The following is a 26,898-nucleotide window of genomic DNA, read 5'->3' as shown; positions in this document are numbered from 1 at the left end:
ATGGGATATACACAAATACATCATCAAAAATACTTCAAATTGTTGTGTATAAATACAAAGATAAGATGTAAAGGGGATGTAGTCTTTTCTAAAAAAAAATCCTTCAAAAAGGTAAAAAACATAAACAAAGTACAATTATAAAGCTTACATATGCATTGATGAGGTACATTAAGAGGAGGAAGTTTCATTTAGACTAAACAATAAGGGGGAAGTCTTAGAGGAATGTGGTAGCAATTCCGCTCCCTCACCGTCAGTAGTATATTCATACCACAACATCCACTTCACAAAAGGAGAGTAGATCGAGAAAGAATAAGGTATGTTCTCTGTTTCCATAAGGAAATTAAATTGTATCTTGTGAAAGACCTTTAAAACCAGCAGGGGAGCGGAATGCTTCCAAGCCTGAGCCACAGCACCCCGTGCGGCAATAAGGATATGTCCCAGTAAATATCTGTGATGTAACGGAACTTTAGTGGGGTAAATATGCAACAAAGCTAATAAAGGCGTTGGACTAAGAGACAAGTTCAGGACTTTATTAATCAAAACCCACTTTCCAGAATTCTTGCAACCGAGGGCAAGACCAAAAACCATGGAACAAATGGCCTATTTCCCCACAATTTCACCAACAAAACTTAGAACAAGAGGGCCAAAATTTATGCAATCTCTCCGGGGTTTGGTATAGCCAATTTAATAGCTTAACGTGCATTTCCGTATGGTTCAAACACCTAGACATATGGAAACCTGAATCATATATATCACCCCACTGTGTATCAGACAATGAAACATCGAGATCCCTTTCCCAATAAAGTTGCGCATTAGATTTCTGGGAAGGAACTAATTGTGTAAGCACATTATACCAGAATGAAATGTCTCTCAAAGAGGTGGTTAACAATATACGCAATAAAACTTACTGCGTTATAGGGCTGAAAGAGTGCCGAGTTTTGGGTAGACTATTATACCAGTGCCTAATTTGAAGATAATGATACATTTCTGTGTGAGGGAGTGAAAATCGTTCTTGCAGTTGGGAACATTTTAACAAGGCACCACCATCAAGTAAATCTCCAAGGGTTTGGATTTGGCTGGAGGTCCAAGATGAGAGGTTTAAATTAGGTATCAATTTAACGATTGCAGCTAGAGAAAGAGCAGCATATGGAGATGTGTATCCTGGAAGTTTAGAAGTTCAGCTGTCCCAAACTTGTAAAGAAGAAGCTTTAGAAGGAAGTAAGGATAATTGGGATGTTCTCAGGTGTTGAGGGGTGAATAAAAAGTCTTCTAGTGGATAGTCTGAGCACGCAGTTATTTCAATTGGTACCCAAGTGGAAGTGGAAGAAGTCCACCTCCAGTGTTTAAGAGATGCTAGAAGACAAGCTTCTTGATAAAAAGTCATATCTGGGAGTAAAAGACCTCCACGATTTTTAGGTAGGATCATCCTATTATGAGCTAACTTAGGAGGGTGGGATTTCTAAATCTATTTAGTAAATATAAGTTTGCACTTATCCTTATATTGTTTTGGGAATACAAATAGTATGGTTTAACACTTATATCACGTTGTGTTTGTTTTATATTTATGTAGCATTTTTCACGTCTTTTACACTTGTAACACTGCTCAGCTAAACCTCACTTTCTAACACTGACACCTTACTGCTGTCCTCTTTTTTTTTTTCTTTTACATTCAGCAGCCTCTTTCATTTTCTTAACATTGATCTTTTACTCCTATCTTTTTTCTGTGTGGTGTGGCTGGGGTAGTCTGGGGCTGCTCTGCGCCCCAGAGGTGAACCCCTATAGTGTTAGGGACCTGTCCGATGAGGTCACCGTTAAGTAGGTAGGCAGGCTCATATACTGGCCAATATATGCCAAGAACCTCGAATATTATATTATGGTTGTAATAATTTTAATGGTGTACGGTGTACCTTCACCCTTGTTCCTATATTCTAGTATTGCAGTACTAAGTCCCAGCAAGGTAGCACATCCCATTATAAGAAGCTAGGGTGTGCAGTCCAGGCCCCCTCTCCATTCGAAATAAATACATAAGTTTGGGTAAGTTATTTTAAACGCCGCAAATCGATCCAGCCATGAAAATTCATATGGCATCCAAGAAGACGTGAGAGACTGAAGAGCAGCAAGAAGAGGGGGCATATTCACATCAAAAAGAGAGGAAGTGGAAGGGGAGATATGTATCCCAAGATAAAGAAGGGACTTAGATTTCCAGTTGTAAGGATATTGAGAACGTAAAGTGGCTATAAGAGAATCAGGTAAGTTAATAGGAAGAGCATCCGTTTTTGTAGTAATCAATTTATAGAAAGAAGCACCACTAAAACTAGCTAAAATGTCATGAAGGTGGGGAAGAGAAGAGGTACGGTGGGAGACGAAGAGAAGTACATCGTCAGCGAAAAGACAGAGTTTATGCGGATTTTCGCCACGTATTAACCCAGGAAAGTGATCAGCAGATCTGATTTTAGCCGCTCAGCCGCTCAGTGATCAGCAGATCTGATTTTAGTGGCTCAGCAGATCTGATTTTAGCCGCTCAGTGATCAGCAGATCTGATTTTAGTACAAAAATTAATGGGGAGAGAAGGCACCCTTGACGTGTGCCATTACAGGTAGGGAATGTGTCCGACAGGAAGCCATTACTAAACACCCATGCTGTAGGAGAGCTGTACAATGCTAAAATAGAGGTCAGGTTTTGACCACAAAAAAACATTTTTAGTCAAAACAGTGTGCATATATTGCCAGTTCAACCTATCAAATGCTTTTTCAGCATCAAGAGAAAGCAAAAGAAATCCCTCCCTATCATAAAGAGAGTCAATTCAATTGAAAACTCTTCGGGTGTTATCTGAGGTTTGCCTGCCGGGCACGAACCCAACTTGGTCTGGGTGTATCAGGGAGGGCAAGTAAACATTAATACGGGATGCTATTAGTTTAGCATAAAGTTTGACATCCCCATTCAACAGGGCGATCGGACGATAATTAGAACAGTAAACTGGGTCCTTCCCTGATTTGGGGAAAGTGACTATTTGTGCTCCTAGCATTTCTGGAGGGAATGAACCCACTCGCGTCACCTCATTAAATAGGGATGTCAAAGTAGAGGAGAGTAGTGTTGATGAAGATGTAAAAGTCATTAGTGAAGCCATCAGGGCCCGGGGCTTTGTTTTTAGGGAAAGTTTTAATTGCCGCTTCTATTTACTGTGTAGACCAGGGGGCGTTCAATGTATCCAGCTGAGAAATATTCAGAGTAGGGAGACTAATAGAAGAAAGAAAAGATTGGACAGTTGCAGAGGTGGGTTGTGGAGTAGACAGATCAGATTGTAAATTATATAATTGGGTATAATAACTTGCAAATTGATTAGCTATATCAAAAGGATTTGCTACTTTAGAACCTGACGGGCAAAGAATATGCTTAAGTATATTCTGAGATTGTTGGGTGTGTAGTTTACGTGCTAATATCTTCCCAGGTCTGTTGTCATCTACCAAATAAAATTTCTGGTGCAGTCTGTTAAGAGCAGCTTGTGTTTTAACCATGAGAATTTTTTGCAGTTGGCTACGAACCTCCAATATATCCTTTTGCAGGGCTCTGGTAGGGTGAGATTTATTCTTATCTTCAAGATCTTTAAGTTTAGTTTCTAAATCGGCCAGTAGTTTATTTTGTTTTTAAGAGTAGCCTCAGCCTTAATAGCAGCTGCTCTAGTTACCGCCTTAAAAGCGCACCAGAAAGTTTCAATTGATGTGTCAGAAGGGGAGTTCATTTAAAGCTATAGAGAAATGGAATCAGATATAATTTTCTTTGCTAAAGGGTCAAGTAACAAATGCGGGGAAAGGCACCACGGCCTAGGGGGAGATGTGACTATTGGAAATATCCCATCTCCAAAGTAAAGGGGCGTGACCCGACCAAGAAATGGGTAAGATATCTAAAGGTCCAGAGTGTTGTAGGGCCCACTTATCGCAGAGAATGAGATCAATACAGGATTAGGAGTAATGGACTGGGGAGAAGAATGTATAGTCCCTGCCCGTTGGGTTTTGGATTCGCCACACATCATACAGATCGAATTCCATTAGAAGATTGCGAAATGCTAGGGAGGGACCTATGCGCGATTTGGAGGAGTCGAGACAGGTGGAGGTGCCTTATCAAAATTCGGATCAATTACCAAATTAAAATCTCCTAACAGAATTAGCGACCCAGCTCGGACCTTCCGGATTAATAAACAGAGGTTCCTTAGAAAAGCAACTTGGTTTGAGTTGGGAGCATAAAGGGACACGAGAGTAACAAGTTTATCCTCTAATAACCCCGTAAGGATAAGATATTGGCCTGATTTATCAGCAATTTGTGAATGTAAAACAAGTGAAACAGTATTTCGGAATAAAACAGCTACCCCATTTCTTTTAAAAGGGCCATTGGTGAAGTATCCCATTGGGTATCTGTGATCTTTCAATACAGGGGGTCCCAATGAGGAAAAAAGTGTTTTCTGGAGGGCCACAATGTCCGCTTTATGTTTATAAAAAGTAGACAATGCAAGTCTATGCTTATTAGGAGAATTTAATTCCTTAACATTTAGAGAAAAAAGTCTAACCACCATACAGTAAACAGCACGCAGCAAATAAATTGATATCCAAGGGGAGGGAAGCAAAAGTAAGTTGGGAAAACATGAGGAAGAGCAACAACAAAAAAAAAGAAGAAGAAAAAGAAAAAAAGAGCACGAGGGAAAAAGAACCCAAAAAGATCCAGTATATCGGATCTGCATTGCTACTGTAGGGGGAAAAAAATTACAGCAGATTAGGTGGGGGGAAATGGCAATGACATTCCACCCAGGGTCAATCTGGACATAAACAACCTTCACAAAAACGTGTGAAGGAATAGATAACAGTGTTCACTAGTATAAATTATCCACATAAATCATCACAAAATAAAACATCGGAATATTATCAAAACTTGAGTGAGGATTAGTGAAAACAGTGAAATCAATGACAATAGACAGGAAATCAGGTACAAATAGAACCAACATAGGAACTCACAAACTTTGGCCATGGCGAGTTGACTGCCTCAGGGAGATATCTAGCAAAAAAAAAAAGGAAGGCAATCTAGCTAGACATAATAAACATTAGCAGAAATATCAAGTAGAACAAAAAAAAATCAAGTAGTAGACCATTTAGGTTGAGGTGGAGGACGTCGGACAGGAGCTGTGGAAATTTTTACCGGAATGTCCAAATCCGTGAGCAACTTCACTCCGGCATCTAAGTCGGAGAAAATGTACGAGGAATTGTCGTAAGTGATAATCAGTTTCACCGGAAACTCCCACCTGTAGGGTATATCTTGAGCTCTCAGGGAAGCAGTGATTGGAGCTAATAATCTTTGCTTGGAGATAGTATAGGCGGAGAAGTCCGGTAAAAGTTGCAAACCTCCCAAGACTTGATAGGGGGAAAGGCAGGGTGAGGGGCAGAGAAGGAAAGAAACTTGAGCACAGGTGATCAGAGCTGAATGATATGGTTGGAACAACCATCAGATTAATATACCACGGTAATTTGTAATGTTATCCCTATAAAAAGGATATCAGAAATAGCTCATGTGGAGGTGTACCCCTGAGAGTCGGTTAGCAATCTATAGAATAAACAGGAGAAAAAGAAACTCTCATTTTTGGAGGGGCACTCATTGGAAAATTTTATCACATAAAATATAACTTTTAATTCTTACATTTAAAATAGTATACCACAAGACAAGACAAAGACATTGACACATAAATAACCTAAAACCACACCCATGATTCCGTGTGGAATTTTAGATAGTTTCACGTTGGGAGATAGATGCAACTGGTTGGGTGTCACTTATAGTTGATAATATCAGTATAGAGGATTACACATGCCACAGCCAAAATTTCCCAAACCACACCCACAATTCCGTGTGGATTTTTGGATATTATTACGTTTGTCAGTGAATAAGGCTGGTTGAGTGTCAATCAATTCACAGTATCAGTGTAAAAAAAATTACGGACACCACAGCCATTTATAGTTGAAAATGTCAGTGTAAAGGATTACTTATGCCACAGCCAAAATTTCCCAAACCCCACCCACAATTCTGTGTGGATTTTTTAGATAGTGTCACATTTGGCAGTGAATATGGCTGGTTTAGTATCAATTAGTTGATCATATCAGTGTAACAAAGATTTCAGGCACCACAGCCAAAACTCCCTATAAATCACGCGATATATTATCTCATGTAGAGGTATTTGCAAAGTAATATAGCACCATTCAAACATATAGGATGCAAATATCCATAGTGCAAGCAGAGATTATTGTAAAATTGTCGCAGTGCAGATACTGTAAAATTCACCCAGTGCAGCATAGGGGTTCGCACAGTAATAGCATATTTAATTTATAGTAAGCATATTCATTGTGGGATCCGGACTGAAAGTCGACAGTAACTAGGTCGACCACTATTGGTCGACAGTAACTAGGTCGACAGGGTGTCTAGGTCGACAGGGTCTTTTGGTCGACATGTTCTAGGTCGACAGGTCAAAAGGTCGACATGAGTTTTTCACAATTTTTTTCTTTTTTTGAACCTTTTCATACTTAACGATCCACGTGGACTACGATTGGAACGGTAATCTGTGCCGAGCGAAGTGGTAGCGGAGCGAAGGCACCATGCCCGAAGCATGGCGAGCAAGCGAGCCATGCGAGGGGACGCGGTGCACTAATTGGGGTTCCCGGTCACTCTACGAAGAAAACGACACCAAAATAACATTAAAAACTCATGTCGACCTTTTGACCTGTCGACCTAGAACATGTCGACCTAAAGACCCTGTCGACCTAGACACCCTGTCGACCTAGACACCCTGTCGACCTAGTAACTGTCGACCAATAGTGGTCGACCTAGACATTGTCGACCTAGTTACTGTCGACTTTCAATACCACACCCATTCATTGTATAAAGCTCACTGTTCCACATCTAAGGTGTTTCAAAAGAGTCCTCTATTGTAATTTTGATGTTATTACACAGGGATACTTTGTATAAATCTATGTAACCCCAGACCAGAATGTATCCATGAATCATTTCATACATGTAGCTGTTGTAATAGTATTGGGAGGAAAATGAAACAGCGTATAATATCACATCTGTGACTTAAAAGGTAGTGTCAGTCAATTAATCCTCACCCTGTTACAACATACCATTCATGTATAATTAGTGCATGGGTCTGGGGATATAGAAAATCCCATAAAATTATCCAAATATGTTCTTTTGCAGAGAGAAAAGAGCAAAGGCACACCTATTATAAGTGCAGTGAGGCAGCTGCTGTTCACTGTGTGACATGCATTATATAGCGAATGAGTGTGCTTTGACTGCACCTAAGAGTTGGAAACAGGTAGAAATGCTTCTGCTTTTGAAAAGACAACCCCGGACACCCTGATGAATCAGCGCAGGGGGTCCTATGAGTCCTCATTAACAATGAGAGAGCATGGAATGAGGTGGAAAAATATAGAAATAGTCAGCAAAGTTTGTAAAGTGCACTAATTCCTTACCGAGTGTGAGCTTCTTCCCTGCATGTGTAAAACATTGGTGCAGGGTGAGCGTCACTCTCCTGTTTGCCCCTTAGTGCCTGTAAAAGATAGCCAGTTGACAGTGCTGGGACCATAATGGCAGTGATGATCCTGATGCCAACAGGTGTTGCAGGATTCGCCACCCACCATGCGGTCCCGCAATGTGTCACTCGAGAGAAACACGGAGATACCTGAGAGTGGATGTTAGATTATAGAAGTGTGCAATCCAAATGCACTGCACTGGGTGTTGGGCGTCCCGTTTAGCACATGGATGGGCTCCCGCCTCAGACAGCTGTTTCGCTTGAGCTTCCTGTGAGACATCTGGTATCCAGATACCGGCATTAGTATTAACAGAGGCCAAAGCCAGGGGCGTAGCCAGAACTTTGTGGGCCCCATAGCAACATTTTGAAATGGCCCCGTATCACTGCTTCTAGAGAGACTCTTTTCTGCAGAAATTGTTAACTTTATGCCCTATAATAGTGCCCTAGTTCATTTTCTGAACCATAGTAGAGCCTTGTTTAATGTTATGCCCCATAGTAGTGCCCTTGTTTCTTTTATGAATCGTAGTAGTGCTTAAGTTCACCCTATGTCACATTTCATAGCTACCTGCACACATTATGCCATATAGTACCCCCAATTCACATTATGATATACTGTATAGGGCTCCCTGTTCATATTGTTCCTCATTACAGTGCCCCGTTATATTATATAACATTACAATGCCCTCCAGTTCATGTTATACCACACTACAATGAGCAGGTCCAGGGGCATACCTAGATATATTGCAGGCACCAAGGAAAAAGTTTGAAAGGACCGCTACATACCACACAATGGAGAAAAATGTATATAACACATGTAACTTTGACCGGGAAGGTGGGCCCCTCTCAGCTCTGGGCCCCATAGCAATTGCACTGCCTGCACCTATGGTAGTTACGCCCTTGGCCGCAGCCAATCGGGAGCGGTGGTGTGCGGCACTCTCAGGTATCTCTGTGTTTCTCTCGAGTGACACATTGTGGGACCGCATGGTGGGTGGCGAATCCTGCAATACCTATTGGCATCAGGATCATCACTGCCATTATGGTCCCAGCACTGTCACCTGGCTATCTTTTACAGGCACTATGGGGCGAACAGGAGAGTAACGCTCACCCTGCACCAATGTTTTACACATGCAGGGAAGAAGCTTACACTCTGTAAGGAATTAGTGCACTTTACATACTTTGCTGACTAATTCTATATTTTTCCACCTCATTCCATGCTCTCTCATTGTTAATAAGGACTCATAGGACCCCCTGCACTGATTCATCAGGGTGTCCGGGGTTGTCTTCTCAAAAGCAGAAGCATTTCTACCTGTTTCCAACCCTTAGGTGCAGTCAAAGCACACTCATTCGCTAAATAATGAGTGTCACACAGTGAACAGCAGCTCCCTTGCTGCCATAGGCGTGCGCAGACACTGACAGGCGGGTGCCGCTCCGGACTTTTCCCCCCCTCCACGGCATTATAGTGTTCTCTCACCTCCCCTCTCCTGGATATAGACTGCTCACCTGGGCGGCCCAGGTAAGCAGTCTATATCCAGGACAGGTGAGAGAACACTATAATGCCGTGGAGGGGGGGGGGGGGGAGTCCGGAGCGGCACCCGCCTGTCAGTGTCTGCGCACGCCTATGCTCGCTCCACTCGTAATATGTGTGCCTTTTCTCTTTTCTCTCTGCAAAAGAACATATTTGGATCAGTTTTATGAGATTTTCTATATCCCCAGACCCATGCACTAATTATACATGAATGGTATGTTGTAGCAGGGTGAGGATTAATTGACTGACACTACCTTTTAAGTCACAGATGTGATATTATACGCTGTTTAATTTTCCTCCCAATACTATTACAACAGCTACATGTGTGAAATGATTCATGGTTACATTCTGCTCTGGGGTTACATAGATTTTTTTTTTTGTAAACACATTTTTATTCAAGATTTTCAGTGTACAGAAAGATATAAAACACTACAAAAAGAAGAATACAAAAAGAGGAATAATGCAGGATATGCAAGTGCTGCAAGTATACAGAGAAACATAACGAGGTATAAAATGCTGCAGCATTATATAGGTACAAAAGAGCTTCCCCGAATCAAAAGAGCAAGGCACATAAAGCTCAGGGCGAGGTAAAAGGGGAATCTGGAAGTCCAGACTAATGAATATTAAAGCTCTCCTGGACACAATCCTCCAGGGCCCATCTCAGAAAAAATAACATCTATCATTGACCTCCGGTCTGAGATGGAGAAGCATAGAGAAAAATCATACAATATACCTAAAAAAAAAAGGGGGGGGGCAGTGTCCCGCAACATTCCTGTGTATTTAACGAGTGTAATCAAAAAGCAGAAAGAAAGAAAAAGAGAAAAACAGGGAGAAAGAAGGAAGCAGAGGAGAAAGAGGAAAGGGGTGGGGGAGGGAAGGGGGGGGGGTATGCGGATGACGATCCCTCTGAACTACTCTCCCGTGCCCATACATACAACACCCGGCCACCGGTCAGGGATATATTCACGACTGGGCGTAGATCCAAGCGTCATGGAAGGGGAAGGGTGGGGAGGGATCAGCCTGTACGAGATTGTGAAATATCATGCTCAAATATCTTCATAATCTGTGAGCGCGTTTCAGGGGGTCTAGTGAGGATATAGGGTCTCCACTTTTTTAAGAAAGTGCCCGTTCCCGAGGTGAAACTGGGCAGCAAGGAGTGACGCTCAAAATATAACAACTTCATCAGCAAATTATGTACCTCCGCCAATGAGGGTGAGGATCTTGAAATCCAGGATTTCAATAATACTTGTTTAGCTACGGTATCCAGTATTGTCAGAAAGGGCACAAGATGAATCTTATCAGAGGGTAAAGACCAACTATCAAAATATGCAAATAACAGCGGGATAGGATCCAAGGGCACCGCCAGAGAAAAGTAGAGTTAAAAAAGTTCCGCAACTTATACCAAAATTTCTTCACCTTACCACACTCCCAAAAGTTATGTAATAAAGTGGCAAAGGAATGGTGGCATTTCGGGCAGGAGCCAGTTTCCTCTTGGACAAAAAAGCTGCGTTGCTTTTGGGAGATATAAGCCCTATATATTGTTTTAATATAGGTTTCCTGGAGGGAGGAAGAGTGCAGAACTTTTAAGGTTTTATGATAGTACTTGAATAAAATATTTCCCATTATAACCATACCCAGGTCCTTTTCCCATTGGGCAGCCGTGGACTTCCATGCTGAAGGTTGCTGGGGGAAATGAGTAAATGATGTATATATGATGTTTTATAAGTGTTGTTCAAAAATGTTGCCGCCATCAGAGCCACGGGGTCAGGGGAGGTCCCTGCAGGACATAACGAGGGGCAAATATTTAAAGTTGAGCATAGGAAAAAGTATACGCCTTTGAGACGCCATAAGTCTCTTCCCAATAGGAAAAGGGGAGTAGCCGGCCTCCCGGGTCAAATACCTGGGAGTTGCTGCGTAATCCCCGCAGTTTAAGTCTATGGAATATGAGTGCTATGGAGGCCCGGAAGGAACATAGGGTTCCCCCAGAGCGGAATCCATTTAAAGTTCATAGGGTTCCTACCTATCCGTTTGCTAGAGGCCCACCAGGCATCGTACGTGTCTTTAAAATATGGGTTAGAATATAGTCCAGAAGGCAATTTCGTTTTAGGGGTAAGTAACAGTGCTCCCGGGGCATAAGATGCAAGTAGAGCGCAGTCTAGCTCGTAGTCCGTATATAGATTCGTCTCCAACAGCCAGTCCAGCATATATCGGAAAAATAAAGCACGTGAGTATTGGAGTAAATCAGGGAAACCCCATCCGCCACCAGTCTTGGGCAATTTAAGTTTTTGTCTAGAAATTCTGGGTTTTTTGGATCTCCAAATAAATCTCTGGAAAATGGCATACAGTTCCCCATGTCAGTAAGTGAAAGGCGAAGTGGCAGCATCTGCATACAGTATGTAAGTTTAGGCAGCAGTATAGTCTTAATACCTTCTAATCTGCCTAATAGTGACAGGGGGAGGTTACCCCAATTCTCCAGAGATTTGCCAAAATGAGTAAGTAGTGGGGCATAGTTCAGTTTGTAAAGGGCACAGAAGCAGTTGGGAATTAAGATACCCAGGTACTTAATATGCGAAGGCATAATCTTAATGGAGTTTAATTCAGCGGAGGCCGGGAAGGTGGGGGAGAGGGGGGCCTTGATCACTAACAGTTCTGATTTATCTACATTAATCTTGTATCCCGAGAAAATGCTAAACTGATGAATCATAGTAAAAACCTGAGGGATCGAATGGGTCGGGTAAGAAAGGAAAAGCAGCATATCGTCCGCAAAAAGGGTCAGGCGCAAGACAACCCCACCAACCTTAATTCCGGCGTACAGAGGGGAGTGTCGAAGGGTTAAAGCCAAGGGCTCCAATGCTAATACAAACAACAAAGGGGAAAGTGGGCAACTCTGACGGGTGCCTCTCAATATCGGGAAAGCTTCCGACATTATTTCATTGCAAATTATTTGGGACGATGCCCCAGAGTACAGGGTCCGTAAAAGATCTATAAAGCGAGCTGTAAACCCAAAGCGGGCCAGCGTGTCATAGAGATGGTCCCAGTATACCATATCGAAGGCCTTTTCCACGTCAAGTGATAGTATGGCTCTCGGCACATCAGAGCTGGCACACTGGGAGGCACTCACAACCGCCAGTACTCTCCTAATATTTATCACTGGGTTCCTGCCTGTCAAAGTCGAAAAATATCATAATGCATATGCCTTGTACTAAACCCATGCACATGCCCGCTGCGCGTGCACTCAGTCTGCCGTGCGTGCACATATCCGCAATTTGTGTAGGATCGCTCCGGCGATCATGTGCATGATATGGGTATTTACGGCGGAGTTTGTGAGCGTGTAGCGTGTTATTAGAACATTGCATATTTAACCCAAATAGCGTATATTGCAGATATAGTTCCCCTAGACCATGTCAGCGAGTATTATTAGTTTAAACAGTTCCTGGACAGAGAGATTCGCCTTTGCATGATAGGAAGGGTCAGATAAAGGTTGGAAGGTGATGTCTAGTATCCAGCTGTAGGGTATTTTGAGGGTAACATTCCGGTGTTAGTTAGAGAAAGATTGCTTGCTCCTGCGTAGTAGAATATGAACATTAACTGTATTTACTGTAAATTACATATGCGGCGGGAATCCAGAGGATACCACCCACAAGAGCAGTTGGGGAAAGACATCGCCCACCCTTTCAAATCCACCTATGACCTTTACTGTAATGTAGAGACATGTCCCTGTGTCCAATGAACAATGAGATTACAGTGACCATTGTATTATGTATGCATGTTGTGTATAAAAGGACCATTGTTGCCTGGCCGGTCAGAAGACTCTGAACGCTATCTACCTGATGAGCGGAGGACCGGATCTGGGTTGCGCTTGCGAATATTCTCACGTACGTACATTCTCTGTAGCCATTATTCTGTTTAGATTTACTTGTTAGTCTGTAGTGTATAAATTGTATTGTTTTTATCTTTTGGAATCAATCCACGGTGGCCTTAGAACCCTGTGGTTTCAACTACAATCCAGTGTTGTGTTTTCACTTTCCTGCATGGGCTTTAAAGTAGTTTAACCTGTTTAAGGTGTATAAACATTGTTAAGGTGTACGCACTGCGAGTACTTTGTATCGCCAGCGCTACTTAAGGTTTAAAGGTATAACATTGTTGCAGTACTTTGCTGTTAAGGGTTTAAAGTGTAAGCATATCATTACATTGTATCATTAACAAGGTTTAAAGGTTATCAATTGTGTGTGTGCTCGCTGTGTGTATTCCGTACACTCAGCGCGGCGGGTATACGCCAAGTGTGTACCACGTGTAGGACTCTGTACGCAAATAGCGTGCAAAGTGCGTAGCACGTGCACGTAGTCTAGCGGCCATAGCGGCTCAATGGTAAATGTGTATTTAGAGGTATAGCTTTGCGGTCTAAGATAATATCAACATTATCAATTGAGGGCTCGTCCGGTTCCTTATCATACCCGCAGCCTAGCAGAGTTTTCGCAGACTTTATCTATCAGCAAAGGGCGGAGAGGTATCCCCTGTACACCTTCTTTTGGTCGGGGGATATAAGTGCTGATTAGATAAGCGTCTGCCCTGCATGGTTTGAAGGGATGCTGGAGGGATCCGTAAGGTAAGAACGCAAAAGCTATTTTTCTTTTTAAAATCTGTAAATTTCTGTTTTGGTGCCAAATGCGCACGCAACACACGCATACATCTGTATTTTGTACTTTGCATATCTGCTCACACCGTTGCCATTATCACTGGTTACTAGATTTATTTTGACCTGTACTGGAAAATTTGTTGCTATTTAGTTAACATATAGAGTTAATATTTAAGGGAGTAAGTGTAAGACGCACACACAGCCTGGCCTAGTTGTAAAGGTTTATACAGTAGAAACTGTGTGTGTGTTTAGTAAGTGATTATAGTTAAATATTGCTTACATTTATAGAAGTGTGGGATTTGTAGTACTGCGGACGTACGGCCTTTGTACACGTGTCTCGGACACCGTTCGGGACTGCGTACGCAACGTAAAGGCCTACACATGTGGCGTGTTTACGCAATGTGCGTACAGGTACGCCCACTAAATACAAATCACACAATAGCATTGTTTCAGTTTAGGCGAGACGGTAGCCACGCGATAATAGCACAAATTTGTTCAGTTTCCAATATTTAGTTTAAAAGAACCTTCTCTTACTGTGTCACCTCTGGGACTAGGCTGTTTTATCTGAATGAAAGTTAATTTTCTGTACAGAAAAATCAAAGTGTATATGAGTGAACGAGCGTGAGTGTGCAAATAAAGGCCCTCATTCCGAGTTGTTCGCTCGGTATTTTTCATCGCATCGCAGTGAAAATCCGCTTAGTACGCATGCGCAATGTTCGCACTGCGACTGCGCCAAGTAACTTTACTATGAAGAAAGTAATTTTACTCACGGCTTTTTCTTCGCTCCGGCGATCGTAATGTGATTGACAGGAAATGGGTGTTACTGGGCGGAAACACGGCGTTTCAGGGGCGTGTGGCTGAAAACGCTACCGTTTCCGGAAAAAACGCAGGAGTGGCCGGGGAAACGGTGGGAGTGCCTGGGCGAACGCTGGGTGTGTTTGTGACGTCAACCAGGAACGACAAGCACTGAAATGATCGCACAGGCAGAGTAAGTCTGGAGCTACTCAGAAACTGCTAAGTAGTTAGTAATCGCAATATTGCGAATACATCGGTCGCAATTTTAAGAAGCTAAGATTCACTCCCAGTAGGCGGCGGCTTAGCGTGTGTAACTCTGCTAAATTCGCCTTGCGACCGATCAACTCGGAATGAGGGCCAAAGGTTTTGTGAACCCAGAATTCGGGATCCCGTAGGAGACCACATCAGGTGAGTGGACACTTGGTGGCGTGGGAGTGGCTTTCTCACGTTAACATTGATTAAGGTATAAAGGAGCAATTAGTATAACAGCAGACCAAGAGGTCAGCGAAGTCAGAAATCCGCTGACAAAGTCAAGCGAAGCTCTGAATACCGTGGCCTGAAAAAGGTCAGCGGTGAGAGCGCAGCCCCGGGGGTTAGCGTAGTACCCATATAGGCCTGTTCTGAAAAGCTCCGGCTGAGGTTTCGCAGCCTGAAAAACGATTCCATTGGTCGTATAGCGGATAAGTAACAGTTACTTATACGCCGTGCGATTGTACCGCGCGTTAGTGTGTGCAACATTTAGTTCAACGTGTTCCCCTTTACGCCATTTGCGTAAAATCGCAGGATCATAGACGCTAATTGTAACACACACAACGTGATTTGTGTAACAGTTTTTTTATTTTAAGGGAGTTTCGCTGGTCACTCAGGAAGTCTCCAACGACCAATATTTACTGGGAAGGGTAAGTCACTCCCACACACTCTCAGTAAATAGAGGTTACATAGGGCCCTAGGTTGGGTACGACCAGTGCTGCGGACAGTGCTCAGGTGTATTGGCCAACGTGGGAGTGAGTGGGTGAGAGCGCTCTGAGAACTTTCACCGTCGCCTTACCTCTGAGTATTTTGGTTTTTGTAGGAATTAGCTGAGAAGGCAATACCTGCAAAGAATGGGGGCCAGTTGCTCAAGAAGGGACGATCAACCAGGGTTCAGGTTGATATTCCGTGGTCCAAAGGGTCGGCGAGGTACATAATGTGTGAGAAATATGGATCACACGCAGAGGTTTTATGCAATGAATGGGAACGTATGACTGCGGAAGATAGGGAACCGTTCCCTAAGGTAGGCAGTTTTAGTCCTGAGGTGTTGCAAAATTTAAGGAGAAGGATATGTCTAATAAGATCCAGAAAACAAAGGATTAGACATTATGATTGTTTACATTTATGGCAACAGGAGGGTGATATGCAAAGGGGATTAGCTCAAACAGCTGGTTCCAACCCTAGCAGGAAACTGATAGCAACTGCACCACCACCACCATATATTACAGGAGAGAAAATGGCTACAGAGAATGGCATACTAATATATGATAAGAGTGAACTTGATAAATGTATGAATGCTAACCCGTGCAAGTTGTATACCATCTTAAACTTTCCTCAGGACTGCAACCAAGAAGATGAGCCCAGCACGATCTCGGCACTCTCTCTAGCAGCCACCATACAAGAGACGCAAGTGGGCACGGCCCAACCAGTAAGAGTAGTAGCAAAGGCCCCTAGCGGAGGGACAGGTGAGGTTGTGTCCACCGGTAAGTACGGTACAGTACATTATGCAGAGTCAATTGCACCTCACATTGTAGAAGCAACCCAGAATGATGTAATTGAACTAAATCCTGTCAGGGTGATTGCAGTCCCATTGGGAAGACTAACGCTCAGGGAATCACTCCCATCAGGAACATTGCTATGCATTGCCCCTGATCCCGGACAGAATTGAGGACAATTATGTCTGAATTTCCCGATCCCAGAAAAGATCTAGCCGCATGTCAGAGGTTTATTAGAGAACTAGGTAACGCCACCGAACCCACAAACAAAGATTGGCGGATAGTGCTGCGGGCATGTTTGCCCTCTAATATTGACCCTGTGAAATTCATTGCTGACTGTAAATTAGACGCAGAGGTACCTCTCACTGATGAATACACTCAGGATAATGTACGACAGATCAATCTGCAATTAGTAGTATACTTCCCAACTGTTGTCAAGTGGAATAAAATTTTCTCCATTAGACAAAAAGAAGGTGAAGCTGCTTCTGAATATTTCCATCGAGCACTGCAGGAAATGGCTAGATACACTGGGGTCGATGATATTAAGGAAAATGTACATCATAGAGAGGTAGCGGTGTCCGTATTAATGGACGGTTTAAAAGAAGCGTTGAGAACAAGGGTACAAACCACTCAACCAAATTGGAGAGGTATCTCGTGGCTGCATTAAGAGAGTCCGCTATTGAGCGTAATCGGAACATCATTAGGCACAGGGAGTCACAGGGGGATAAGCTGATGACAGTAAGTATAAAAGCCCTGACAACGAAGCCGCATCAGCCTAAACCCCAGACCCCTGATGGTAAGTCATATGTGGTAAAATGTTTTAAATGTCAGAGGGAAGGACATTACGCACGGAACTGTAATTTTAAAGACCCACATAAGATATATCGACCCCCTACACCAGAACATGACTCACAGTATAACACACGTAATTGGGATCAGGGACCGCATAGGAGGAATAACGAGCCACATGCAGGGGAAACAAGGAGGTACCCACCTAGGAAGGACTGGCAGACCTCTGGAAATTCTCAGCTACCCCCCTCACATATTGTAGCTGCCAGCGCGCTGCGGGAGGGTCACAACATACAATAGGGGTTAGGCCACACCTGTAGTTTGCAGCCAGTGAAGTTGATTGCTAGCCTTGGAAATGAACCTGAGGTTACAGTTGATGTAGCTGGTAGATCACTAACTTTCCTTGTAGATACAGGGGCGGCCAGGTCAGTGTTAAATTCAACGGTAGGTATGAGAACAACGGGTAAAACAATTTCAGCAATGGGGGTAACAGTAGTAGTGCAACTCTATCCTTTAAGTAAACCAGCAGAGATTACTATAGGGCCTTTGCAGACCAAGCACTCCTTTTTGCTAGCTGCATCGGCTCCGACTAATCTACTTGGGAGAGATTTACTGTGTAAGATGAGGTGTGTCATATATTGTACTCCTGAGGGTGTCTTCTTAGATATACCCGAGAATCATGTTCAGGAAGTGCAGGATATGTTAGACACCCCACAAAGGTTGATGTCACACTCTGCTGTTATAGACAGGTGTCCATCCAAGGTAGAGGAAATGATCTCCCAGATACCGGAGTCCCTCTGGACCAAAGATGGACAAGACACTGGATTGATGGCAAATGTAGCTCCTGTAGTGGTACAAGTAAAAGATGGTAGGATAGCTCCAAAAATCCCACAGTATCCTCTGAATCCAGAAGTGGAATTAGGAGTGTACCCAGTCATAGAGCGCTTGCTACAACAGGGCATCCTAGTTAGGATGTCCAGCACTGCCAATAGTCCCATCTTCCCTGTGAAAAAGAGTGGGGGGAGGGGTTACAGGCTAGTGCAGGATCTAAGGGGGATAAACAAGATAGTTGAGAGCCAATTCCCCGTAGTGCAAAATCCAGCTGTCATCCTCATGCAAATTCCTCCTACTGCGAAGTTTTTCACTGTCATTGACCTCTGTTCTGCTTTCTTTTCAGTCCCTCTACACCCTGACAGCCAATACTTGTTTGCATTTACATACAGAGGAGTACAGTACACCTGGACTCGCTTACCCCAAGGTTTCATTGACAGCCCAAGTATTTTCTCCCAGCCTTTGCATGACTGTTTACAATCCTTTCAACCTGAGAGCGGATCAGTATTAATTAGTGATGAGCGAGGTTCGGTTTTACTCGGTTTTACTCGGTTTTACTCGGTTCTCAAAACGGCATCTTATTGGCTATCCAAAACACGTGACATCCGTGAGCCAATAAGATGCCGTTTTGAGAACCGAGTAAAACCGAGTAAAACCGAGTAAAACCGAATCCGCTCATCACTAGTATTAATACAGTATGTAGATGACTTACTGCTGTGTTCTGATTCACTCGAATCGTCCTTGAGAGACACGAAACAGCTTCTGCTTAACCTCTCTAATACGGGACACAAGGTTTCAAAGGATAAGTTACAGTTGTGCCAGACCAAGGTGAAATATTTGGGACATTGCTTAACACAAGGACTGAGACACCTCACCGCTGATAGAATACAGGCGATTCGCGACATGACTCTGCCGCAAACCCAGCAACAGATCCGCACTTTCCTAGGCATGTGTGGGTACTGCCGAAACTGGATCCCAGGGTTCTCCATACTGGCTTTACCTTTGCAAGAGATGGTCTCTTCAAACAAACCAGATCGGATTTCGCATACAGATGAGTCCGAACTGGCATTTTCGAGACTCAAACAGTGCCTATCACAGGCACCTGCATTAGGTATGCCAGATTATGGGAAACCCTTTGAATTGTATGGTACAGAGAGTGCTGGGTGTGCGGCAGGTGTTCTAACCCAGAAACATGGTGATGCCAGCAGGCCGGTAGCTTACTACAGTGCACAATTGGACACCGTAGCATGGGCTCTCCCCACATGCTTGCGAAGTGTTGCAGCGATGGCTTTGCTAGTGAGTAAAAGCGAAGATGTAGTGTTAGGACACAACCTGACCATCCATACACCTCATGCAGTGTCAGCCTTACTGAATTCTGCCCAAACCAGACACGTCTCATCAGCACGGTTTACAAGGTGGGAATTAGCACTAATGGCCCCTGTAAACATCACCATAAGGAGATGCAGCGCACTAAATCCTGCAATGTATCTCCCAGGTGTGCCTGGACAGGCACAAAGGGTGGAGGATGAGAGTGATGGTGAAGGAGGATTTAGTACAGACACTGACACACATGATTGTATGGAATATCTGAACCAAACTTTCACTGCAAGACCTGACATTAGTGACAACCCACTGGAAGGCGTAGATTTTATTTTTTACACTGACGGTAGTTGCCACAGACAGACGGACTCGGGAGACTTGTGTACTGGATACGCAGTCGTAGATGACAAAGGTATCATAGAAGCTGAACCCCTGGGCCCACCGCACTCAGCACAAGTTGCTGAGCTGGTCGCCCTAACCAGAGCGTGTGAATTAGCTAAGGGTAAGTCAGCCAATATTTACACAGATTCTAGGTATGCCTTTGGAGTAGTGCATGATTTCGGGGCCCTATGGCGCCTCAGAAATTTCATGACGGCAGCTGGCACACCCGTGGTGCATGCGACCCACATCAAAAGACTTCTAACAGCGATACAGGAACCTGACAGAGTAGCTGTTATCAAGTGCAAAGCCCACACTTACAGCCAAGACCCAGTGTCACTTGGTAACAGCCGGGCAGACGAAGCTGCTAAATCAGCAGCCAGCACCCCCATACAGACAGATATCAGACAACTGATGGTATTCAATACCGTCAACACACAAAAATTAAGTGAAATGCAAAATTTGTGTTCTCCACAGGAAAAGGCAGTCTGGAGGTCAAAAGGATATGGCAAGGAGTCCTCAGGACTCTGGACAGATGGACCGGGTAAGCCAGTGGCCCCCAGAGCATACCTTCCAAGTTTATCTGAGGCGGCACACGGTCTGACTCATCTGGGCAAGAAGGGTATGTGTAAGCTGGTAAGAGCCTACTGGTGTGCGCCAGGATTCTCTTCTCATGCGGGTAAGAGAGCAATGACATGTCTTACCTGCTTGAGGAAGAATATTGGAAAGTCAATACCAACAGAACCATCCCATATCCCGCCAACAGACGGCCCTTTTCAGGTAATACAAATTGATTTCATACAGTTGCCACCCTGCAGAAATTTAAAGTATGTGTTGGTTTGTATTGATGTGTTTTCAAATTGGGTAGAAGCATTCCCCGCGGCCACAAATACTGCTACATTTACTGCCAAGAAAATTGTGCAGGAATTTGTGTGCAGATATGGTATCCCTAGGATAATTGAAAGTGATAGGGGTACCCATTTTACAGGTGAAGTCTTTCAGGTTATGTGTAGATTAATGGGAATTAATAGTAAGCTGCATACTCCGTACCGCCCACAGGCGAGTGCGAAGGTGGAAAGAGTAAACAGCACTATTAAGAACAAGTTGAGCAAAGTGATGGCTGAAACAGGATTGTTGTGGCCAGAAGCTTTGCCACTTGTATTGTACAGCATCAGAACCACTCCCAGGTCCCCCCTTAACCTATCACCCTTTGAGATTCTTTTTGGTCAACAACCCCATGTAATGATTGACCCCCAGGATGATTTGAAATGCAATAATGAAGTAACTATAAAATATTTGGTTAAAATGAGCAAGCAGTTGAGGAATCAAAACAGCAATCTAAAGCTGGTGATTCCTGACCTACCAGACAGTAATTGCCATGACATTGAACCTGGGGATTATGTAATGATTCGAAATTTTCTAAGCTCAGGTTGCCTTATTGACAGGTGGGAAGGACCATACCAAGTCTTACTAACCAGCACGACAGCATTGAAGGTTGCCGAGAGAGAGACTTGGGTCCACTCGTCCCACTGTAAGAAGGTCGCTGACCCAGAGAAAGCCCGTGACAAAGAGCAGAGTGTGGAGGAAATCGTATCACTGGAGTGCCTGTTCCAGGAAGGTTGAGAGGCAGGACTGTTGTCACGGCACCTGAGCACAGAGAACTACAAGACCAGAGGCGGTTGTCGCACCAAATTTCTTTTTCCTTTTTATTATTTTCTCCATCTCCCATTACCCTCCTTTCCCCCTTCCTTGCTCCTTTTTCTCTCCCCTTAGCAAGATGGACTTACCCCAAGAGACTGCATTCCGGGTTTTCCTGTTGACCCTGTTGTTGACCAGAGCAGTCTGTTTCGGTGAGAGTACCAGAGATGTCGAGAAAGGATCTGGAATGGGTTCTGATGGCAAGGACGGATTGATAGAATTCCAAGAGCAACACATTCACCGAGCAAAGGCGAGTATCAGAAAACGATCTGCTAGTCACGAAACTAGGAGGCATTGTGAAGGGTTATTGGCTGAGGAAAATTGTATTTGTAGAAACTGTGAAAACATAGTTGAGGACGGGTGCAACCAGAGATGTCAGTCCAACCTTAATATCAACATGGACCGTCATCCATTGGGTGACTATCACTCATTAGTGGGTAAGGTTTTAAACCAAACAGAATGCTGGGTGTGCTCACAAGTACCTCAAGGTCAGAGCAAGTCAGGACTAGTACCGTATCCTTTAACAATAGATGAGGTACTTGAATTAAGGGGTGGGAGACTGGTGGACAAGAAATTTAATATTTCTAGGCCCCCTAGTTTGAAGCTCCACCAATATCATGTGGATAGGTCCTTAGTATGTTTCAACATTTCCAATCCCCGAAAGCCGGGAAATTGGGAAGTGACATGGAATAACCAAACCATGGCATTTGCACACAGAGCCGATAGAATTCCCATAGACTCAGAACTTATACGCCAAATAGCCGATGGTGGGAGGTATTTTCGGTACAGGTATACTCTAGGAAGTAGGACCATGCGGGTTGGACAAGTATCTCCAGGGTACTGTGCGCATATCATACAGCCTGATACGTGTACTGAACAGATGAGAGAGTTAGGGATAGGATTTTTCACCTGGAAGGTTTGCAATATGGTAATGTCATATTCTGTTCCATATGTTCTCCCCGATGATACATATTTCATATGCGGGAGGAAGGCGTATAAGTGGCTTGCCCCAAACTCAGAGGGATTGTGTTACATTGGAAGAGTGTTGCCAGAAGTTATGAGCATAACCCATAATAAGATGAAAGACATTCACCGCAATGCTCAAGCTCCTTACACTCACACTCACTATGAACACATTGTTAAGAGACACCTTATAGATAGGACAGAGCACGCAGCCTCTGATTTGATCCACAAATCCACCGGGATTCAATTCCTACTCACGTCAGATATCACCCGTACCGCCAGAGGAATTATAAATTTTAGGTATATTCATGCGCTAGCGAACCTGATAGATAATATCACCGAGATGTATGATGACACCTTCAGGTATACAGGGAGGGAGTTGCAAGCTTACAAAACGGAACTGATCCAGCACAGGATGGTTCTCAATTACATCACGGGTACTGTGTCACCCTAGCAACTCAGTATGGTGTGAAGTGCTGCACGTACATTACAAACAGCACTGATGACCCAACCGAGGTCATAGATCAAAAAATGGACGATATCTTGCAGTTGAAATGGGAGTTCCGAAGGAGACACAACCTTACCCTTACTGCTGTGAGTAATGAACTGACCGGCTGGGTCTCATGGTTGAACCCACGCAATTGGTTCTCAGGTTTAGGAGAATGGGCTCAAAATGTTATCGTGAGTGTAGGAAAGTTTCTCCTTTGTATCCTGGGAGTTGTCATAATGATTGGTTTGATATTTAGATGTGTTCGAAGTTTAATGCGGTGCAAGCGCGGTACCAAAGTGATGAGTTTGAGGAGCGAGGGCATTGTTACACAAACTGATTTAATTTATGACCCATCAATAGAGACAATGTTGTGATAAGACGTGATTCCACGGTCCGTTTCTTTCACCCGTTTCTCCTTTGTTTTCCCTCAGCGAAAATACATCCATCCACACAAGACTTTTGATGAACATTTAAACCAAAAATACATCCATCCAGACAAGACTCTTGATGAACATTTAAACCAAAGATACATCCATCCGGAAAAGACTTTTATGGACACTCTAAAGACTTTTATGGACACTCTAAAGACTTTGATTAACACCCACAGCAAGGATACACCCATACGGACAAGACTTCAATCAACACCCAAGGACGATTGCATAAATGTTATGTGAATGTATTTGTGATACGTGTCTTATCTTCATCTCTAGAAACCTTCAGGTAGTATCACACATAGTCGACAGGTGATATCCACATATTAGCATTCACATATGTTCCCCCTCCATGTATCATCAACTAAATGTGCACCCCATTTGTTGGAACAAGAAGCCGAAAAGAGCTCGGTAGTGTTTGTTTGGTTTGTTTAATGTATACTTCGCAATACCTCGAAGCTTACCTAGAACATGTACGGCACGATGATACATGCCCCTCAGACATGGATTTCATACATACATGCTTTTACTATCTTACTAGGCCATACATTTCCCGCCTACTCCTCTCCTCCTACCACCCAATCATTTATAGATATTGTATTGTATATTTTTCTGTTTAATGTTTAGATAGTGGCAGTTATTGTTGACTGCCAAAGGGTGGACTGTCAAAGTAGAAAAATATCATAATGCATATGCCTTGTACTAACCCCATGCACATGCCCGCTGCGCGTGCACTCAGTCCGCCGTGCGTGCACATATCCGCAATTTGCGTAGGATCGCTCCGGCGATCATGCGCATGATATGGGTATTTACGGCGGAGTCTGTGAGCTTGTAGCGTGTTATTAGAACATTGCATATTTAACCCAAATAGCGTATATTGTAGGTATAGTTCCCCTAGACCATGTCAGCGAGTATTATTAGTTTAAACAGTTCCTGGACAGAGAGATTCGCCTTTGCATGATAGGAAGGGTCAGATAAAGGTTGGAAGGTGATGTCTAGTATCCAGCTGTAGGGTATTTTGAGGGCAACATTCTGGTGTTAGTTAGAGAAAGATCGCTTGCTCCTGCGTATAGTTATGTACAAAAGTAGAATATGAACATTAACTGTATTTACTGTAAATTACATATGCGGCGGGAATCCAGAGGATACCACCCACAAGAGCAGTTGGGGAAAGACATCGCCCACCCTTTCAAATCCACCTATGACCTTTACTGTAATGTAGAGACATGTCCCTGTGTCCAATGAACAATGAGATTACAGTGACCATAGTATTATGTATGCATGTTGTGTATAAAAGGACCATTGTTGCCTGGCCGGTCAGAAGACTCTATCTACCTGATGAGCGGAGGACCGGATCGGGGTTGCGCTTGCGAATATTCTCACGTACGTACATTCTCTGTAGCCATTATTCTGTTTATATTTACTTGTTAGCCTGTAGTGTATAAATTGTATTGTTTTTATCTTTTGGAATCAATCCACGGTGGCCTTAGAACCCTGTGGTTTCAACTACAATCCAGTGTTGTGTTTTCACTTTCCTGCATGGGCTTTAAAGTAGTTTAACCTGTTTAAGGTGTATAAGCATTGTTAAGGTGTACGCACTGCGAGTACTTTGTATCGCCAGCGCTACTTAAGGTTTAAAGGTATAACATCGTTGCAGTACTTTGCTGTTAAGGGTTTAAAGTGTAAGCATATCATTACATTGTATCATTAACAAGGTTTAAAGGTTATCAATTGTGTGTGCACTCGCTGTGTGTATTCCGTACACTCAGCGTGGTGGGTATACGCCAAGTGCTTACCACGTGTAGGACTCTGTACGCAAATAGCGTGCAAAGTGCGTAGCACGTGCACGTAGTCTAGCGGCCATAGCGGCTCAACTGTAAACGTGTATTTAGAGGTATAGCTTTGCGGTCTAAGATAATATCAACATTATCATGCCCTTCAAAAAGCCTGTCTGGCCAGCGTGGATGACATCAGGAAGTATTAGTTTAAGTCGTTCGGCAAGAATTTTTGTCAGTAGTTTGTAATCGGTATTGAGGAGAGAAGTTGGCCTATAGGAGCTCGGGTCAGAGGGACTGCGGCCGGGTTTCGGGATTAGTCTCAGAACCGCGGAATTAAAGTAGGGAGGCATCGATCATCGGCTTTAGGAGAGAAGTACCCTGGGCTGCAGAAATCTGCGGTATAGGAAGGTTCTCCCAGAATGAGGAAGAGTCAGCCGCAGGAGCGGGGGGGGGGGGGGGGGGAGTATAAGTCTGTGTAGAAAGATTGGAGGATGGAGGCTGCCTGCTCATTTGTGGAGGATAGAGAGCCATCCACCAATTTTAGCGGTTGAATAATGGAAGAGGGACGCTGGCCTTTTAAAAGGTTCGAAAGCGTTTTGCTAGATTTGTTTCCATATTTAAAGAATCTATATTCTTTCTGGAAAGTGTAATTAGCCTCGAGTTTAGAAAGCAGGGCCTCAAAAAGAGTCTTGGCTTCAGCATATTCTATTTTATTATGGGGAGACGGTGTCTGTTTGAAGTTGGTAAATGTACGTGTGAGGGAATGTTGTGCCACCATATAGTCTTTCAGTAGGGCCTTCTTGGCCGTTAGAGTGTGAGCAATAATGTTACCTCTAATCGTAGCCTTGGAAGACTGACAAAATAAGAGGGGGTTAGAGACAGAGTTATGTAAAGCAAAGTCATCCCAACTGTCACGAACCCTCTGACGTAGGGGAGTGGATGAAGCTAGAGTAGGGGGACACCTCCATGAAATAAATTTTTTCTGGGATGGCATTAGTTGTAGCTCCACCCATATGGCCGCATGGTCCGACACAGAGATGGACTCAATTTCAGAATGAACAACCTTGGGCAGCAAAAACTCAGACAGCAGCATATAATCAATGCGGGATAGGGTACCCCGTGCCGCTGACAAGCACGTAAAATCCCTGTCAGTCGGGTGCATAACCCGACTGACAGGGAGCAATTTAAACATGCTTGGGATAGGCATATGAATATCCTTACAAAGAATTAAGGTTCAAAAAGGGTTGAGATTGCCTAAAGCAGGGGTGTCAAACTCAAATTCATCGGGGGCCGCATCAGCAGTTTGGTCCCCATCAAAGGGCCGGTTGTATCTGTAGGTCTATGTGTCCACTCTTTATTATCATAAATTAATGTCACTGCATTCAATTATTACTGTTTTTTGTAATAATGTAAGTAATAACTAGCTCTGAAAGCAGAAACATAGTCAGAATAATGACAAGTAGATATTCAAATGTACAATTATTGTACAATGTATTGAAAAATGTTTTTTGGTAACAAACATTAATTTTTTTTTTAAACATACAAATATTGCCAAACACTGTTTATTAAACATATGGAAAACACAAGGCCATGTGCCCCCTTTTATAGTGCCCAGCCATCTGCCCCCTTTTATAGTGCCCAGCCATCTGCCCCCTTTTATAGTGCCCAGCCATCTGCCCCCTTTTATAGTGCCCAGCCATCTGCCCCCTTTTATAGTGCCCAGCCATGTGCCTTCTTTTATAGTGCCCAGCCATCTGCCCCCTTTTATAGTGCCCAGCCATCTGCCCCCTTTTATAGTGCCCAGCCATCTGCCCCCTCCATTTACTTTACTTACCTTTTACTTCTTTCTTTCTTTTACTTCTTTCTTCTTGCTCCTCTCCGCGGCGTCCGCGCGCTCCTCTGATCCCTGGAGATGTCGGGCGGACGTCACGTGATGACGTCACGTCCGACACCCAGGG

This window comes from Pseudophryne corroboree, chromosome 1, assembly GCF_028390025.1.
Source record: "Pseudophryne corroboree isolate aPseCor3 chromosome 1, aPseCor3.hap2, whole genome shotgun sequence".
In the NCBI taxonomy this organism is placed as follows: domain Eukaryota; kingdom Metazoa; phylum Chordata; class Amphibia; order Anura; family Myobatrachidae; genus Pseudophryne; species Pseudophryne corroboree.
This window is presented reverse-complemented; position numbering follows the sequence as displayed.